Below are 15,212 nucleotides of genomic sequence, written 5' to 3'. Positions count from 1 at the left end.
CTTCTTAACGTCAAGATAATTTATCCCGTACCACAGAGCAACTGGGTTAGTCCCATCCAAGTGGTGCCCAAGAAAGGGGGTATGATGGTCGTTGAAAATACTAAGAATGAATTGATCCCACAACGAACCATCATGGGGTGGAGGATGTATATAGACTACCAAAAACTCAATGTGGCTACAAAGAAAGACCACTTCCTGCTGCCCTTCATTGATGAGATACTAGACTAGTTGGCGAAGCATTCTTTCTTTTGTTCCCTCGATGGGTATTCAGGGTATCATCAAATTCCTATCCACCCCTGATGATCAAAGTAAGACGACTTTCACATGCCCGTATGGAACATATGCATATAGACGAATGTCATTCAGGCTGTGCAATGCACCCGCATCTTTCCAATGATACATGATGTCTATTTTCTTGAATATGATAGAAGAAATCATGGAAGTATTCACGGACCATTTTTTAGTTTATGGGAAAACCTTTGAGGTCTAGAGAATTTAGACAAAGTCTTGCAACGATGCCAAGAAAAAGACCTAGTACTCAATTGGGAAAAATGTCATTTCATGGTCTAAGAGGGCATCATCCTTGGACACCTAGTGTCTAAGAGGGGGATTGAGGTAGATAAGGCTAAGATTAAAGTTATAGAGAAACTACCACCCCCCGTGAACATAAAAGGAATCTGTAGCTTTTTAGGACATGCAGGTTTTTATAGACGCTTCATTAAAGATTTCTCACAAATCTCTAGACCCTTAACAAACCTATTAGCTAAGGATGTACCCTTTGAATTCACAAATGAGTGCTTGGAGGCTGTCCATACAATTAAGAAGGCACTCATCTCAACACCAATCATCCAACCATCGGATTGGTCGCTGCCCTTTGAAATAATGTGTGATGCTAGTGACTATGCAGTTGGTGCGGTCCTTGGCCAAACTAAAGATAAGAAACATCATGCAATCGCTTACGCTAGCAAAAAATTGATAGGGGCCCAGCTTAACTATGCCACTACTAAAAAAGAGCTATTGATAAATTCATATCTTACTTAGTGGGAGCAAAAGTAATTATTTACACTAATCATGTTGCACTCAAATATTTGCTCACTAAGAAAGAAGGAAAACCACACCTAATAAGATGGATTTTCTTAATCCAAGAATTTGACCTAGAAACAAAAGATAAAAGGGGTAGAGAACATTGTCGCCAATCATCTATCGCGTATGCAAGTCACTAACATGCAGGAACTACCAATAAACGACTTCCTACGTGACGACATGCTACTAAAGGTGATGGATTCAAACCTGTGGTACGCGAACATCATGAACTTCATGGTTTTCGGATACGTACCACCGAACAAAAACAAGAAAGAGCTGTAAGTCAAGAGCAAGCGTCACCTTTGGGATGACCCGTACCTTTATAGGATATGTTCCGATGGCCTATTAAGGAGAGTGTACCCACGGCGGAGGGTGTGCAGATTATCAAAAAGTGCCATGCAACCCGTATGGAGGCCATTATGGAGCATTCCGCACACAAGACAAAATCTGGCAATGTGGATTCTTCTGGCCAACGATGTATGAATACACCAGAGAATTCATTCAAAGGTGTCGAAAATGCCAGCTGCAAGGCAGCATCACCTCTCATAATGCAATGCCCCTCCACTACAATTGTCAAATAGAAATATTTGATGTGTGGGGCATTGATTTCATGGGCCATTCCAAAAGTCCCAAGACTACGAGTACATCCTCATTGCCATTGACTATGTGTCAAAGTGGGTGGGAGCATTGCCATGCAGAGCTGCCGACGCCAAGCATGCAAGAAAGATGTTACATGAAGTGATATTCCCTCACTTTGGAACACCAAGGATGGTGGTAAGTGACGGAGGGTCTCACTTCATCGATAAGGCTTTCAATGCCTTCCTAAGAGAGCTTGGGGCCAGGCACAACGTGGCCACCCCATATCATCCACAAACCAGTGACTAGGCATAAACTTCAAACAAACAAATTAAAAATATCCTTCAGAAGATGGTCAATGAAATGGGGAAGGGATAGAAGAACAAGCTTCCTGATGCACTATGGGCATACAGGATAGCTTATAAAACCCACATTAGCATGTCGTTGTTCTAGCTTGTCTATAGAAAAAGTTGCCACTTACTAGTCGAGCTTGAACACCGAGCTCACTGGGCCATAAAGATCTAGAACATGAATGTGAAGCTAGCCAGCAAGAATCAACAAAAGCAAATCGTTGAACTATAAGAAGGGCAAGAGAAGGCATATCATAGTGCCAATCTCTACAAAGAGAGAACCAAAAGATGGCACAACCACCGAATCCAATAAAAAGAGTTCAAGGAGGGAGACAAAGTGTTATTATTTAACTCCTGATTCAAGCTCTTCGGTGAAGGGAAATCACGAAGCAAATGGCAAGAGTCGTACACCATCATCAACACATCGTCACATGGTGCGATCACCATCCAAGATGATGACAGTAACATTTTTAAAGCTAACAGTCAAAGATTAAAATTTTTCCTAGAGCCATCTCATGATGCTAATCTAGAAATTGATAAAATTGAACTAATCTCTTTTGATGAATTCACAGAAAACTTATGAAAAATCTAAATATTTCTCTAAGCATGCTTGCATTTGATAAGTGTTAATTCTTGCTCACGTGTATTTTTCATAGTCATAAACCATATGAAGATAACAACATACATGCACTTTGATCCAAGTGAATATTATACAAAATTGCCCAGAATTCGAAAGACAATTAGGAAAACCGAGAGATACAAATATCCCATGCATGTATGAACTTCTAGAAGAAACTTCGGTCAAGGCAGAGCCCCTCAGGGTGCGGCCGCACCCCTTGACTCCTCTCGAGCCTTGTCCATGTGATAAGTTTATAGGACTCAGTAGGATCATTATCCCTTCAGTATTGCGCAGAAATATCCCTCCTTTGTAGCAGAACCAAGCCTATATAATGCCCCCTAGAGCCTCTTCTCTCTTCACACCAAAGCATAAGCCTTCTTCTCTCCCTCTCTAGAGAAATTTTCCAAAGCACTCAAGCCATGGCCAACAATGTGCTAGCACTATACACCAGCTCTAGCTCCACCTATAACTTAGAAGGAGTGCCACACTCCATAGACCTAGTTCTAGAGATCACATTTGTGAGAGAGGAGGCGAAAGTTGTCACTATGGCACCACTTGCCATCTTGCCTCCACCCATTAGCGGGGCAACTGGTGGCACGAGTGTGAAGTCCACTACAAGGACTAAGGTGCCCCCATCAAAGTCATCCTCAGGGGCCCCCATCAAAGTCATCCTCAGGGGCTGTCGGCCTCAAAAGAAAAGCCTTAGAAAGCGCCTTCGGGAAACACTATTTTTAGCAACAGCTACACTGTAATAGGCATTAGAAAACCTGACGGCAGGTACGGCAAAGGCCTCATAGTGCAAGCCTGCCAAAGGAAAAGGGCCGGCAGAGACTCTCAGCCCAGAAGTCGGTCTCAAAAAAGATGGCTGGCTCATCGTCCGGACACCTTAGGATTAAGAGGGCCAACAAAACCCCAGTCCTAAAGCCATGTGCTATCTTTAAGGAGGACGATGAGCCACTACCGCCTAGAGGTCCCACCATCACCTCGCTCAATAATAAAATCACACACCTAGACTAGGAGGTCAACATACTTAAAAGCCAAATAGCTGATAATCAAATTAAGATTAGGGACCTTCAGCACAAAAACAATGTCTTTCGCTTCGGTTTCGGCCAAAGGCTTTTAAAGGTGGCAAGAGCTGCAGGAGTGGAAGGAGCTCTACACTAGATATTTAGAGCCACTCCTCAAATAATTAGGCGTGCAATTTTTATTTCTGCATTTCATTTTCAATCTTTTACCCAATACATGTAACACGCCTGTTTATTAATTGTTTATGGTTCAATAAAGAATATTTTGCTGTTATTTGTCTCCACTTGTTTTTGCATACTCTATTGTCCCCAAATAAAAATAAAGACATGTACAAAAACAAGTTTGGGGGAGACGACCCACAGACAGCTCTTCTCAGGTGCGCAACCGATAAATATGTTGAAAATTAAATTGTGCACGCTCGCTCTCTATAATTAAAAGAAAATCTTGGATAAATTGAAATATAACTATTTAAAGATGCTCCAACTTCATTCTACCTTTTTGATAAAAATTTGCATACTCTTTATTCGTTGCAAAAATTCCTATGACTTGTGAACAACTCATCATAGGGACCCATTTTCATCTAAGTCATTAAAATATGAGATATAGTAGGATAAAATGAAACTTGCCCTTTCATACAAAATACTTGGGATTTATTTTACAAAATTAAGATCTCAATTAGCATGCTCCTCAAATGATTATAACTCTTACCAAGGCCATATGACAATATTCAATAATACAAAACCTTAGTCATATGTTGTTTGTATTCACATTGAGCTTTGTCAAATTGTTGTGACCCTTGTTGAGATACTTGTCATGCACCCATGATCAAGATTCACGTACACCCACAAATAAAATACTGACTCTTACACTTAGAGTTATACAAAAACATGCCTTTCCATCCACAAAAATAAATACTCCATCCATTTTACATGAGTCTTTCTCCCTAAAGTTTTCATGTGCCGAAAGAAAATATGGGCTATGCTAAAATAATAAATATACATGCCAAAAGAGCATGAGAGAAAAAAGAGAGAGAGTGCCAAGGGGCACATAAAAGAAAATGTTCCCATGCTAAAAAGCATGAAGGAAAAGAAAAAGATAGCACATACTTTCAAAGGCAACTATCGAAAGGGGAGGGGATCATGTTCGAAGGAGTACAAAAACATTTAGATATAGAAAGAATTCAAAATTCCACGCATTTGCACTTCTTGATCAAAATGTATGACTCGCATCTCCTCGGATCCGGTTTTTTACTTAGCAAAATTATGTGATGCAAATATGTTTCTCCTTTATACCTACCCAAAACTCCACAAATAAGCCCTTAGAGGTAGGGTGAAAACAACGCAAGTATCAAAGGCCTTTGGAGAGGATTATACATATTGAGCGATCGAGTGAATTATTTTGAGGAGCAAGGCTAATCTATATGTTTCAAAAATCAAAACAAAACCCAAGTTTCTAAGCAAGAGTAGAGTAAGAGGATTTGAATCCATGCTATTCCATTATCCAATTACTCAAGATAATTTGATAGACACTCAGAATGTTCACAGGTACAGGTGAGGCTTGGAATAACTTGTATGCAGATTTCATATCAAGGAGAATAAACAATCTTAGTCCTACACTTTACTCGAGGACGAGTAAAGGACCAAGTGTGGGGGAACTTGTTGGTGGTTCTTAACTCATATTTTATATCGCCAACACTTGTATAAAATTCATCGAAAGCAATCATGAAAACTAGAAATAGGACTTTTAACTAATCATTTTCACAAGTTTTCATAAAATATTTATTTGCAGGTGACAAACATGAAAGTACATCAAATGGCCCAAAGTACAACATCCACACAATTCAGCCCAAGCAAAGCAAGGGAAAAAAGAGCAAAGGACACGTACCTGACACAACTGGACTGAAAAGCACCATGGGTACACGCTCTAGGTCCAGTCAAGAGCCCACTGTGCGAAGGCAGTGGCATTTGGAGCTGGTCAGGGTGTGGCCACACCATGGGTGCGCCCGCACCCCACTTGGCGTAGCTCAGTCCACTCCTTCATAAGGCAGTGTCCTGGGAGCCATGCAGAGGCGGTGCATGCTAGTATTCCAAAGATATTCCTCCTATGAACCGACTGTAGGATGGCTATAAAAGCAAGGGGGATCTCCTTCACAAGGCATTCATTCAATACACAAGAAGAGAACTAGAAGGGCTCCACTCATCTTAGCTTTAGCTAGAATAATATAGGGAGTGAGAGAGGGAAGAGTTGGAGAAGTGTCGGGGTTGTCGACTACCTTCCCTAGTGTACTCGCTACACTTTGCGGAAGGAGTGCCAGAGCTAGAGGCTCCTCCACTTGTACTTCTACAATCATCTTACTACTTGAAGTAAGAAGTTCGTGTTCTACTTTGGTGTTGATATCTTAAGAGAGTTACCTTTGTTCATTACTTACTTGCTAGTTCGTCGTTCATCCTTACGATGAATACTCTAGTAGAAGGGCCCTAATAAAGACGGATAACCCTTGCTACCATGCTAGAGTAGTAGTCGATAGCATAGATGTGGTGTCTAGGCTAGAGGCTACCTTTCGTTTGCCTTGTTCTCCATGGCTGAGGGGTAGGCGGTAGGTGGTGAGCTACAAGTCGGCATCGCTTGGCAGACCAGGTGCATCCCAGTGCCCGAAGCAAGTACTTAGTGGTAAGATTATCTTCGCTTAGGATATCTACCCTTAGAAAAACCTCACTACCCAAGTTACCCTTCTTCTTGTTTTTGTTCGGTGAACTAGATAAGAGACATTATACATCCGTTCCCTTGGGAAAATATGATAACCTGAATACTTCCAGGTAAAGTATAACAATGGTGTATCAGTGCGCTTGTGGATCCCTTCTGCTCACGCTAAGAAACACCAACAACTATGAAGAGAGGAGAAATCGTAGTTGATGCGGTTATCAAGTGCCATTAGGTGATCTAACTCAATTGCATGTGCATTGGACCCTAATGAGCTAACAAACCCTTAGGAATTGACTTGGAGTGCTGCTAACTCACATACACATATCTTGGAATACTTGGAGTTAGCACACATGCACAAGGGTGAAGTGTTTCGAGAGAGAAAAGGAGATGTTTTGGGTGACCAGACTCTGGGTCTCGGTGTGACCAGACCCTGAGGGGCCGAGTCCGGTCCCCAACCCTTGGTCTTGGCCAGCCTTCATGGCTTGACCAGACCCAGCGTGGTAACGCGACTGGACCCACGGTGGTGTGTCCGGTCATGACGCGCAAAGAGGGTGCCTTTTGAGTTCGTGATCGGACTCAGCCAGCAGGGCACGACCGGACGCTGGCGGAACACTGTTCCCACGTGTCCGATCATGGCATTGTGGAACGCGTGGAACTGAGATGTAGGCACCTAGACTCTAAATCATGTCCTATCACGTATGACCTAACGCGTTCGGTCATGATTTTCGTGCTCTGGGAGCTCTCTTGAAACGACCAGGACTCTAGGTAACGCCGAGTTCGGTCATTTGAAAGGTGTGTCTGGTCATGCTTGTGGGCGCGCACGAAGGGCGACAATGGCTAGTTTTGAAATAGAGTGACATGGCGCATTGGCGTTGGCTAGTAGTGAGGACCGGACTCTCCTGACTAGACTCTAATCAGAGTCCGGTCACAGGGTCTGGTCACCCCCGGACTGCATAACGGTTAGAATTTTGAGGGGGTCTATAAATAGACCATGGTCGGCCTTTGGGTGTCTCTCTTGGCCATTTGACATTCTTAACATCCCTTTGAGCTGAGAAACACCACTCCCACTCATCTCTCTTGATTGTTGTTCATCCAAATGAGTTGGGAGAGCATCCAAGTGCATTTGCATCGTGTTGGCGCATCTAGTGGCACTTGTGGTTGCATCGGCTGCGGGTTTTCTTGTTACTCTTGGTGGTTGCCGCCACCTAGACGGCTTGGAGCAGCGAAGGAGCATTGGCACAAGTTGGTGATTGTTCGTGGCCATCTCCTAGTGATTTGTGCAGGTTCTTAACCTTTACCCGATGAAGAGCCAAAAGGTACTCTAGTAAATTACTCGTGTCATTGAGTTATCCTCACTTCGGGTAGTCTCTTGCGGCCCCTAGTGTGGGCTTGGCGTGGTGCCAATTAGCTCATGAACCACCAGGTGTTTGGTCGACACAACGGGGACTAGTGTACCGGCAAGCACGTGAACCTCGGGAGAAAAATTGTGTCTCATTGTCTCCATTGGTATTCTCCCGGAGTTCTTTGGTATTCATATTGATTGATTGAGCGCTTGCCTTAGACGGTATAATCACCCTACCTCTCCTCCCTTGTATTACCTTGTTTCCTACTTATTGTAGCTTGAGTAGAGGTAGCTAGATGAGTAGCTTGGTTAGTCTCTTGTTAGTTAGTAGCTAGCACAACTAGAGTAAGAGTAGTGACATAGCGTTTGTGTGTGCCTAGAGATTGTAAAGAAATAGAATTATGGTATATGTGGCTTACGACCCTTGTAGAGCTAGAGCAAAATTGTATTTCGCCATTTATGATACTAACCCTTTGCTCTAGTGTTTTTGTAGAGAATTTTTATAGGGTATTCACCCCCCTAGCCATTTAGGACCTTTCACGTGGCCACACGCAGAAGTTCTGTGGGAATCCACAGAAGTTTCCCAGTCTGCTGACCACTATTTTTTTAGATAAATTTTTGTAGGCCTATTCAAACCTCCCCCCTCTAGACCGTGCAACCATCCTTTCAATCTAGAAATTCACCACTCTACTTCCTAAATTATTCTTCTTTTATCCCATTTTTACTTCTCAAATTACATTTGCACCCTCCATGTTCCCTATATGAAACACCCCTCCTCATGTCAAACGAGTTAGAACAATCCGTGTCCTGCAATGATACAGACTCTGCCTTCAACACGTATCTTTAATGACTTAAACCCGTCGCGGTAACGAAAAAGTATTTCCCTACATGATCATGATGTCATCTGACAAATCTGAACCGTTGGATGACAATCTAACGGCATGAGTGATGCTACAAGCCGGTGTCTTTTGGACTTCTCAAGATACAGAAAAACTCTGGAGAGTTACCGATAGGGTGTAGGTAAATAAAAAATTACATACTCCATGACCGGTGCTTCAGCTTGTTAAAAAATGTTAAGGGATAGCCCAACTGCTACTGGGCTTTTAGTTGGCCTACAATTGTCATTTCATTAAATTAAATTAAAATATGGTCAAACTACGAAACCTAGAAACAATGTGTGAGCACATTCCAAGTGCTGCAACGCCGTGCATTGTTCTAGTTAGGTATTGTGCAACACACGGGCACGTCAGATATTAAACACGGCTTACCCCATATTTTGCTTGTTCGGCTTCTTTTTTCAGCCGGAACAGTATTTTTCTCTCACAACAATTTAGCCGGAACAGTGTTTTTCAGCCAGTTTCAGCCAAGTTTCAGACCAGCGAACAGGACCAAAGATGTATACTTTGGATCTGATATTTTAAGTGTTTTATAAAATATGTATGAAAAAATGAAAAGTATGTCATAATGCATACTCACATATAGTTCAAACAGTATATTGACGAATTGGTTATTAATTTCCAACATATTCTATTGCATATTTATTGTTGAACGATCACATATTCCACGTTGATGCCAGCGATATATCTAATCAAACAAATAAGTTCCCAATCAAGGGTCAAATTCAAAATCACGGTTGAAAACAATGGAGAGAGATAAAAATTAATGAATTTTAAAATTTATTAGTCATCCGTAGCAATGCATGACATATTTACAAGTATATATAAAAGAGAAAAATGCTGCAGAAATTGAGACGTGGGTCATCAGTGGCTGAGAGCAACTCCAAGTGCTTAGCCAAAAGGAATATCCAAATTTAGTGATTTAGCTATTCTTTAAAATGAATTTCACAAAAAAAAAACTAGACTACTCTAATAGACTATCTAAATCAAGACTCTTCGTATCCAAATTAGACTACTCACGTTCAGCAGCAGGGCCCTGCCCGCTCAAGTGCAGTTATCTGCTTCTTCTGGCTCTGCAGTCCAGGAAGGAGATCAAAACCAGGGAGATTCAGGACCAAATCTTCAGGTTCCACTCTCTACACCCCCTGTCCAGACTACACTTCAGCTTCGACCCCACGAAGAGCAGCAGACAGTGATCTCAAATGAATACCCAGCTCCAGTAGAATGTCATATTTCTCTTCTCAGACTGTCAAACAACCTCCCAGTTAGTGTCAGCTGCTTCAATCAACACAAGCATATCGGTTCAATTGAAATTGTATGGACTTGTGGACGACCAAGGATTACACAAGCAATAGCAGCCGATGGACATGGACCAAAATCAACATCATCAGCACTTCAGCAGTAACAGCAGCAGGCGGTCTGAGAAGAGATATTTGATCATTTGCACAGGTGTACTAAGTTCAGATCAACATGCATGATTGAAAGGAATGACATCTCCCATTCACAGGGCTGCAATACATCATTCATACGTTCAGGCATACGTATATTTCATTCACAGCGATGCGATACATCATCCACACTTTCTGGTATAGATTTCACTCACAGGGACTATAAATATATTAAAATGTGGCAATCTAAGAGCAAGTACTTGAAACAGATATTAAAATGTGCCTGTCCGAATCTGAGAACATCTTTGGCAATATGTAGAACAAACACCATAGTTCAGACTTGTTGTGACAATCAGACACTACAACTAAGAGCTCCGGACTTGCAGTGACACTACAAGTAAGAGTTCAGACTTGCTGTGACAATCAGACTTGTCTCATGCATACCCATGGCCTCAAGTGACCTCAGCCTCTCCTACAAAATGCAGGAAATAAATTCGAGAACATGACAGAACTGCTGAAAACTACATAACTCTTTCAAGCGAATGTTCATCATTTGGTTTTTAAAATAAATACTATGCATTCACTGTGAAGCAAACACCACAGCTGCAGAGCAATGCATTGCTATCAGGAACATGCAACAGCTGCAAAGCAGCAAGAATATTATTTTAAAAAAAAGTGTAACTGCCCATTGCCTTGCGTTGCACAAACAATAATCCCATTATTCTTCATATATGCATGTATTATTGAACAAACAAGTATTAATTTCCAATCTAAATTGTCACTACTCTGAAACCGGAGACAAATTGCTATCTGTACTGGAGAAAATAAATCAGTTCAGTCTCTAAATTGTCACTAAATTGTCGCTCTGATACTGGAGAAATCCAATCAGTTCAGTCTCAAACAAATTTTAACTTCATACTCACATAGGACATGATGACAGAACCAGATACCACCTTCTGAAATTGCTATTGCTATTTGTACTTATGACAGAACCAGAATCAGACATCACATTCTAAAACTGCTATCGTCCTGTTCGCTTGGCTTATAAGCCGTATTTTTTTTTTTTGTTAATGAACAATATTTTTCTCTCACAATAAATCAGCCAGCAGTACTTTCAGCTATGGCTTATCAGCCAAGCGAATAGGGCATATGCGATCATCCATTTTTAGTCGATTCTTCGCTTGCTTTTTTAAAAAAAAATGTTGTTTTTCTTAAGGAAACGGAGCATCAAGATCAGGAGAAGCCCGTTCGCTTGGGTCGTAAACGATCGTAAATTTTCAGCCACAACAGTATTTTTCTCTCACACCAAATCAGCCAACGGTAATAATCCACGATCATATATTATCGTTTTAGCTCAGCGGAAGAGGCTGCTGGCTTGTGAGGCCAAGTTTGGCCTTGTTTAGTTAGGGTAAAATTTAGAAATTTAGCTACTGTAGCACTTTTCGTTTTTATTTGGCAATTAGTATTCAATCATGGACTAATTAGGCTCAAAACGTTCGTCTCGAAATTTCCAACCAAACTGTGCAATTAGTTTTTTTTCGTCTATATTTAATGCTCTATGCACGTATCATAAGATTCGATGTGATGACTACTGTAACACTTTTTGGGAAAACTTTTTAGAACTAAACGTGGCCTTTGATGCTTGCCAGTAGGGATGAAAACTGGTACGGGTATTTTCCGACAGTATTCGAAACCGAATCTGTTTAGAGGGGTTGAGATCTGTCCGTATCCGAGTCCAGATATCCAACATCCGATACCGTATCCGTATCCGAATACTCAAATCGCATATTTATGATGTCGATATCCAATCAGTATCCTATCCGACATAGTTGACACTAGTCCATATTCGAATCTAAATCTGAGAAGAAATATAAAAACAAATATAATATCAGTGATATTCCGTCCGTATCTCATTCGTTTTCATCCTAATGGCAGGCATAAGCAGATTCTTTAGAGGTCCGTAGCCATAGCCCTGCACCCTAGCACTACCTTTGGGCAGGCCTAACCGTAGCCCTGCATCCTTTGCATCGCTTCGCCTGCAGCCGCAGGCCGCAGCAAGCAAGCAGAGACGTAGAACTCGGGCAGCTAATCACAAGGGGAAAAACTAAGGTCCTGTTCGTCCTAATATTCCTGTCATATCAAATATTTAGACATATATATGAAGTATTAGATATAGATTAATTATGAAATTAATTGTATAATTTATAACTAATTTACAAGATGAATCTTTTAAGCCTAATTAGTTCATGATTTGACAACGTGGTGCTACAGTAAACATATGCTAATAACAGATTAATTAGGCTTCAAAAAATCATCTCGCAAATTAACCTCTATCTATATAATTGGTTTTATAATTAATCTATATTTAATGCTCCTTATTAATATCTAAACATTTAATGTGACATGAATTTTAGGAGTAACTAAAGAACTAAACACCCTTAAAGCCTTACGTCCTCACCTAAAGTTTACTCCACGTCGTATCGAAATTTAAGTATAATATTAAATATAGACTAAAAATAATTAATTATACAGATTACGACTAATTTACGAGACAAATTTTTAAGTTTAATTAGTCTATGATTTGACAATGTATTGCTACCGTACATATGTTAATGACAGATTAATTATATTTAATAAATTTGTCTCGCCTGATTAGTGAGGATTTCTAGAATTTATTTTATTATTACTGTCTAGATACTCTCACGTAATATTTACGCGATGTAACCCCGCTAAATTTTACTCTCTGCATTTAAAAACCACCGAAGGAAGAGGAGCAACCAAGTGTCCAAGTACCTGCTTGTGAGCCTATTGTGGCGTGAGGCGTGAGCCGGAGGGGGAGGGGCGCCCACCATCCTCCATCCTCCATCCAGCCGGCCGGTTGAGTCTCCCTCACGCCGCTGCGACTGCGACTGCGACTGCGACCCTCCCACACTCCACTCCTCGCCTTCCTCCTCCTCTCCTACTATAAATCGATCCCCGGCGTCTCCCTCCTCCCTCCCCCTCCTCCCCCTCAACTACGCACGCAAACGAAAAGCTCCCCTCGACTGTGCGTCAAGTAACCCACCAGTCGTCCACCACCAACCCCGAGCCGTCAACCGTCCCCCTGCAAAGATCGCGCCTTTTGTGCTTGTCGTGTCCACGCGCGCGGCGGCGTTAGTTGTCGTCAAGGAGCAGCGCGGGCGGGAGAAAAAAAAAATAGTTGTCGATCGATTTGACCCAGGTGTGGTCACCACTTTGCTTCATTCGCTTCCGAATTGCGATGGAGTTGAAGGAGGCTGCGAAGCCGAGGCCTGCCGCCGGGGTTCAGGTTCCGGCCCACGGACGAGGAGCTGATCGTTCACTACCTCCGGCGCCGCGCGTTGGCCTCCCCGCTGCCGCCCGCCGTCGACATCCCGGACGTCCGCATCCTGTCGCACGATCCTTCCGACCTGCTGCCCCCAGGTGAGTGAGCCAACCTTGCGGCCACTCGACGGCAAACATGTTTGGATCTCGGATTGGGGCTGACTTTTTTGCTGGATTGGGTGGTGGTGGCTGGCAGGGTTCAGCGAGCAGGAGCGCTACTTCTTCACGTGCAAGGAGGCCAAGTACGTGAAGGGCCGGCGCGCGAACCGCGCCACGGGGGCCGGGTACTGGAAGGCCACGGGCAAGGAGAAGCCGGTGGCCGTGGCGATCCCGGCGGCGGCTCGGGGCGGCCAGGGCCAGCAGGGCCAGACCGTGCTTGTGGGCATGAAGCGGTCGCTGGTGTTCTACCGGGGGAAGCCCCCGACGGGGAGCAAGACGGATTGGGTGATGCACGAGTACCGGCTCGCGGGCGCCGGCCTCGCCCCGTGCCGCCGCGCGGCGGCGCAGGACGGCGACGCCGACGCGGCGGTGTCGCGGCCCGCCGAGGGCTGGGTGCTGTGCCGCGTGTTTCGGAAGAAGAAGGGCTCCGCCGCGAGTCCGGGCGAAGACCGGAGCGACGGCGAGGAGGCCGGCGAGAGCGCGGGCGCTGGCGGGCCGGGGTTCATCGACTTCTTTGCGCGCGCGGACGCGGCGGGGCGGCGGCGTCGCGCGGCGTCGCCCGTGGTGTCGAGCAGCTGCCTGACGGACGCGTCGCCCGAGCGCCAGCAGGGGCGGGAGCAGGAGACCACCAGCAGAGGCGCGTGATGACAAGACAAAGCGTCGGCTGGCGTGAAGCAAGGCAGGCAGGCAAAGCAAGCTACAGAAAGAGGGAAGCTTTGTTTGTTGGCTTTGTTGTAAGCTGCATCAGCAAGCAGACGGCCAACTGTTGCAGTGCCTAATCTGGGTGTCGGTAGGAGTAAGTAAGTAATTAGCAACGCGAGAGCAGCAGGGAGAGGAGAGAGAGGCCTGAGAGTCGGTCGGTCAATCAGTCCAGTTTCAGTTGAGTCTTGAGCGTAGTAGATGCTGAAACTAAATGTAGCACTTCAGTTGTACCCCGTAGTAATGTATACCTACCGCCACCCTGATCAATCAAAGTTCTCCGTCCATGTCGTGCGAGAGTGCTGCAAATCTCAACTGGCTCATCGTCATTGGCATGCTCATCATGGCACGAAGCTCCAAGGAACGGAAGGAAGCCCATGCGCACGAGAGCCACAATGACTCGCCTCATATCGTGCAAATTGGGTTGGGTTGTGTGGTAATGTCAATGTTCCCGCGCCTGTTGAAGAAGCAAGCAATCAACGTCGCAAGTGGCGGGCAGCAGACGCAAAATGCCAGTGTCTGGTACTGATAGCCATGCGTAATCTATTGCCCGGACTTTCGTTTCTTTCTTAAGGGAATTAATCGATGCCGTATACGTATAGAATATATTAATATGGCTTGCACTTGCAATCGATCTCATTTGAAGTGCCCCTTCCAGTTCCAGCAGGGCAGGGCAGCGATTAACAAAACGGCGAGCCGCCAACCGCGGTGACGGCTGGAGGGAGGGGGTTGGGATGCCGGGCAAGAAAACCAGGAATCAACCAGTCCCCGGGTAGACGAAACGCAAGCAGATGGTGGCATCATGGTGCGTGCGCGCGTGGTTAGCGTTAGCTTGCTTGGGCGAGCCGGAGACTCCCACCCTCCAGTCCTCCACTGGGGCACTGCCCCTGCCCGAGTTGGGTTTCGTGCGGGGAGGGACCCGGAGGAGAAGTCAGCCGGCGGATGGCGGTCAAACGTCATGGGCCCGACCGAGGGGTAGGGGGCCTCCTCTCTCCTCTTCCTCTCGTCGACCGGTGGCGTGGCGTGGCG

General features: G+C 44.4%; 1 pseudogene; it reads left to right on the top strand.

Annotated features, from left to right (window-relative positions):
- The first annotated feature begins 12,913 nt into the window (after positions 1 to 12,913).
- LOC136508134 (NAC domain-containing protein 83-like) lies at positions 12,914 to 14,474 on the top strand (annotated as a pseudogene).
- The last annotated feature ends 738 nt before the right edge of the window (positions 14,475 to 15,212 follow it).

Source organism: Miscanthus floridulus, chromosome 15, assembly GCF_019320115.1.
Source record: "Miscanthus floridulus cultivar M001 chromosome 15, ASM1932011v1, whole genome shotgun sequence".
Taxonomy (NCBI): domain Eukaryota; kingdom Viridiplantae; phylum Streptophyta; class Magnoliopsida; order Poales; family Poaceae; genus Miscanthus; species Miscanthus floridulus.
Note: the sequence above shows the minus strand (reverse complement) of the source record. Positions and strands in the feature narration are given on the sequence as shown.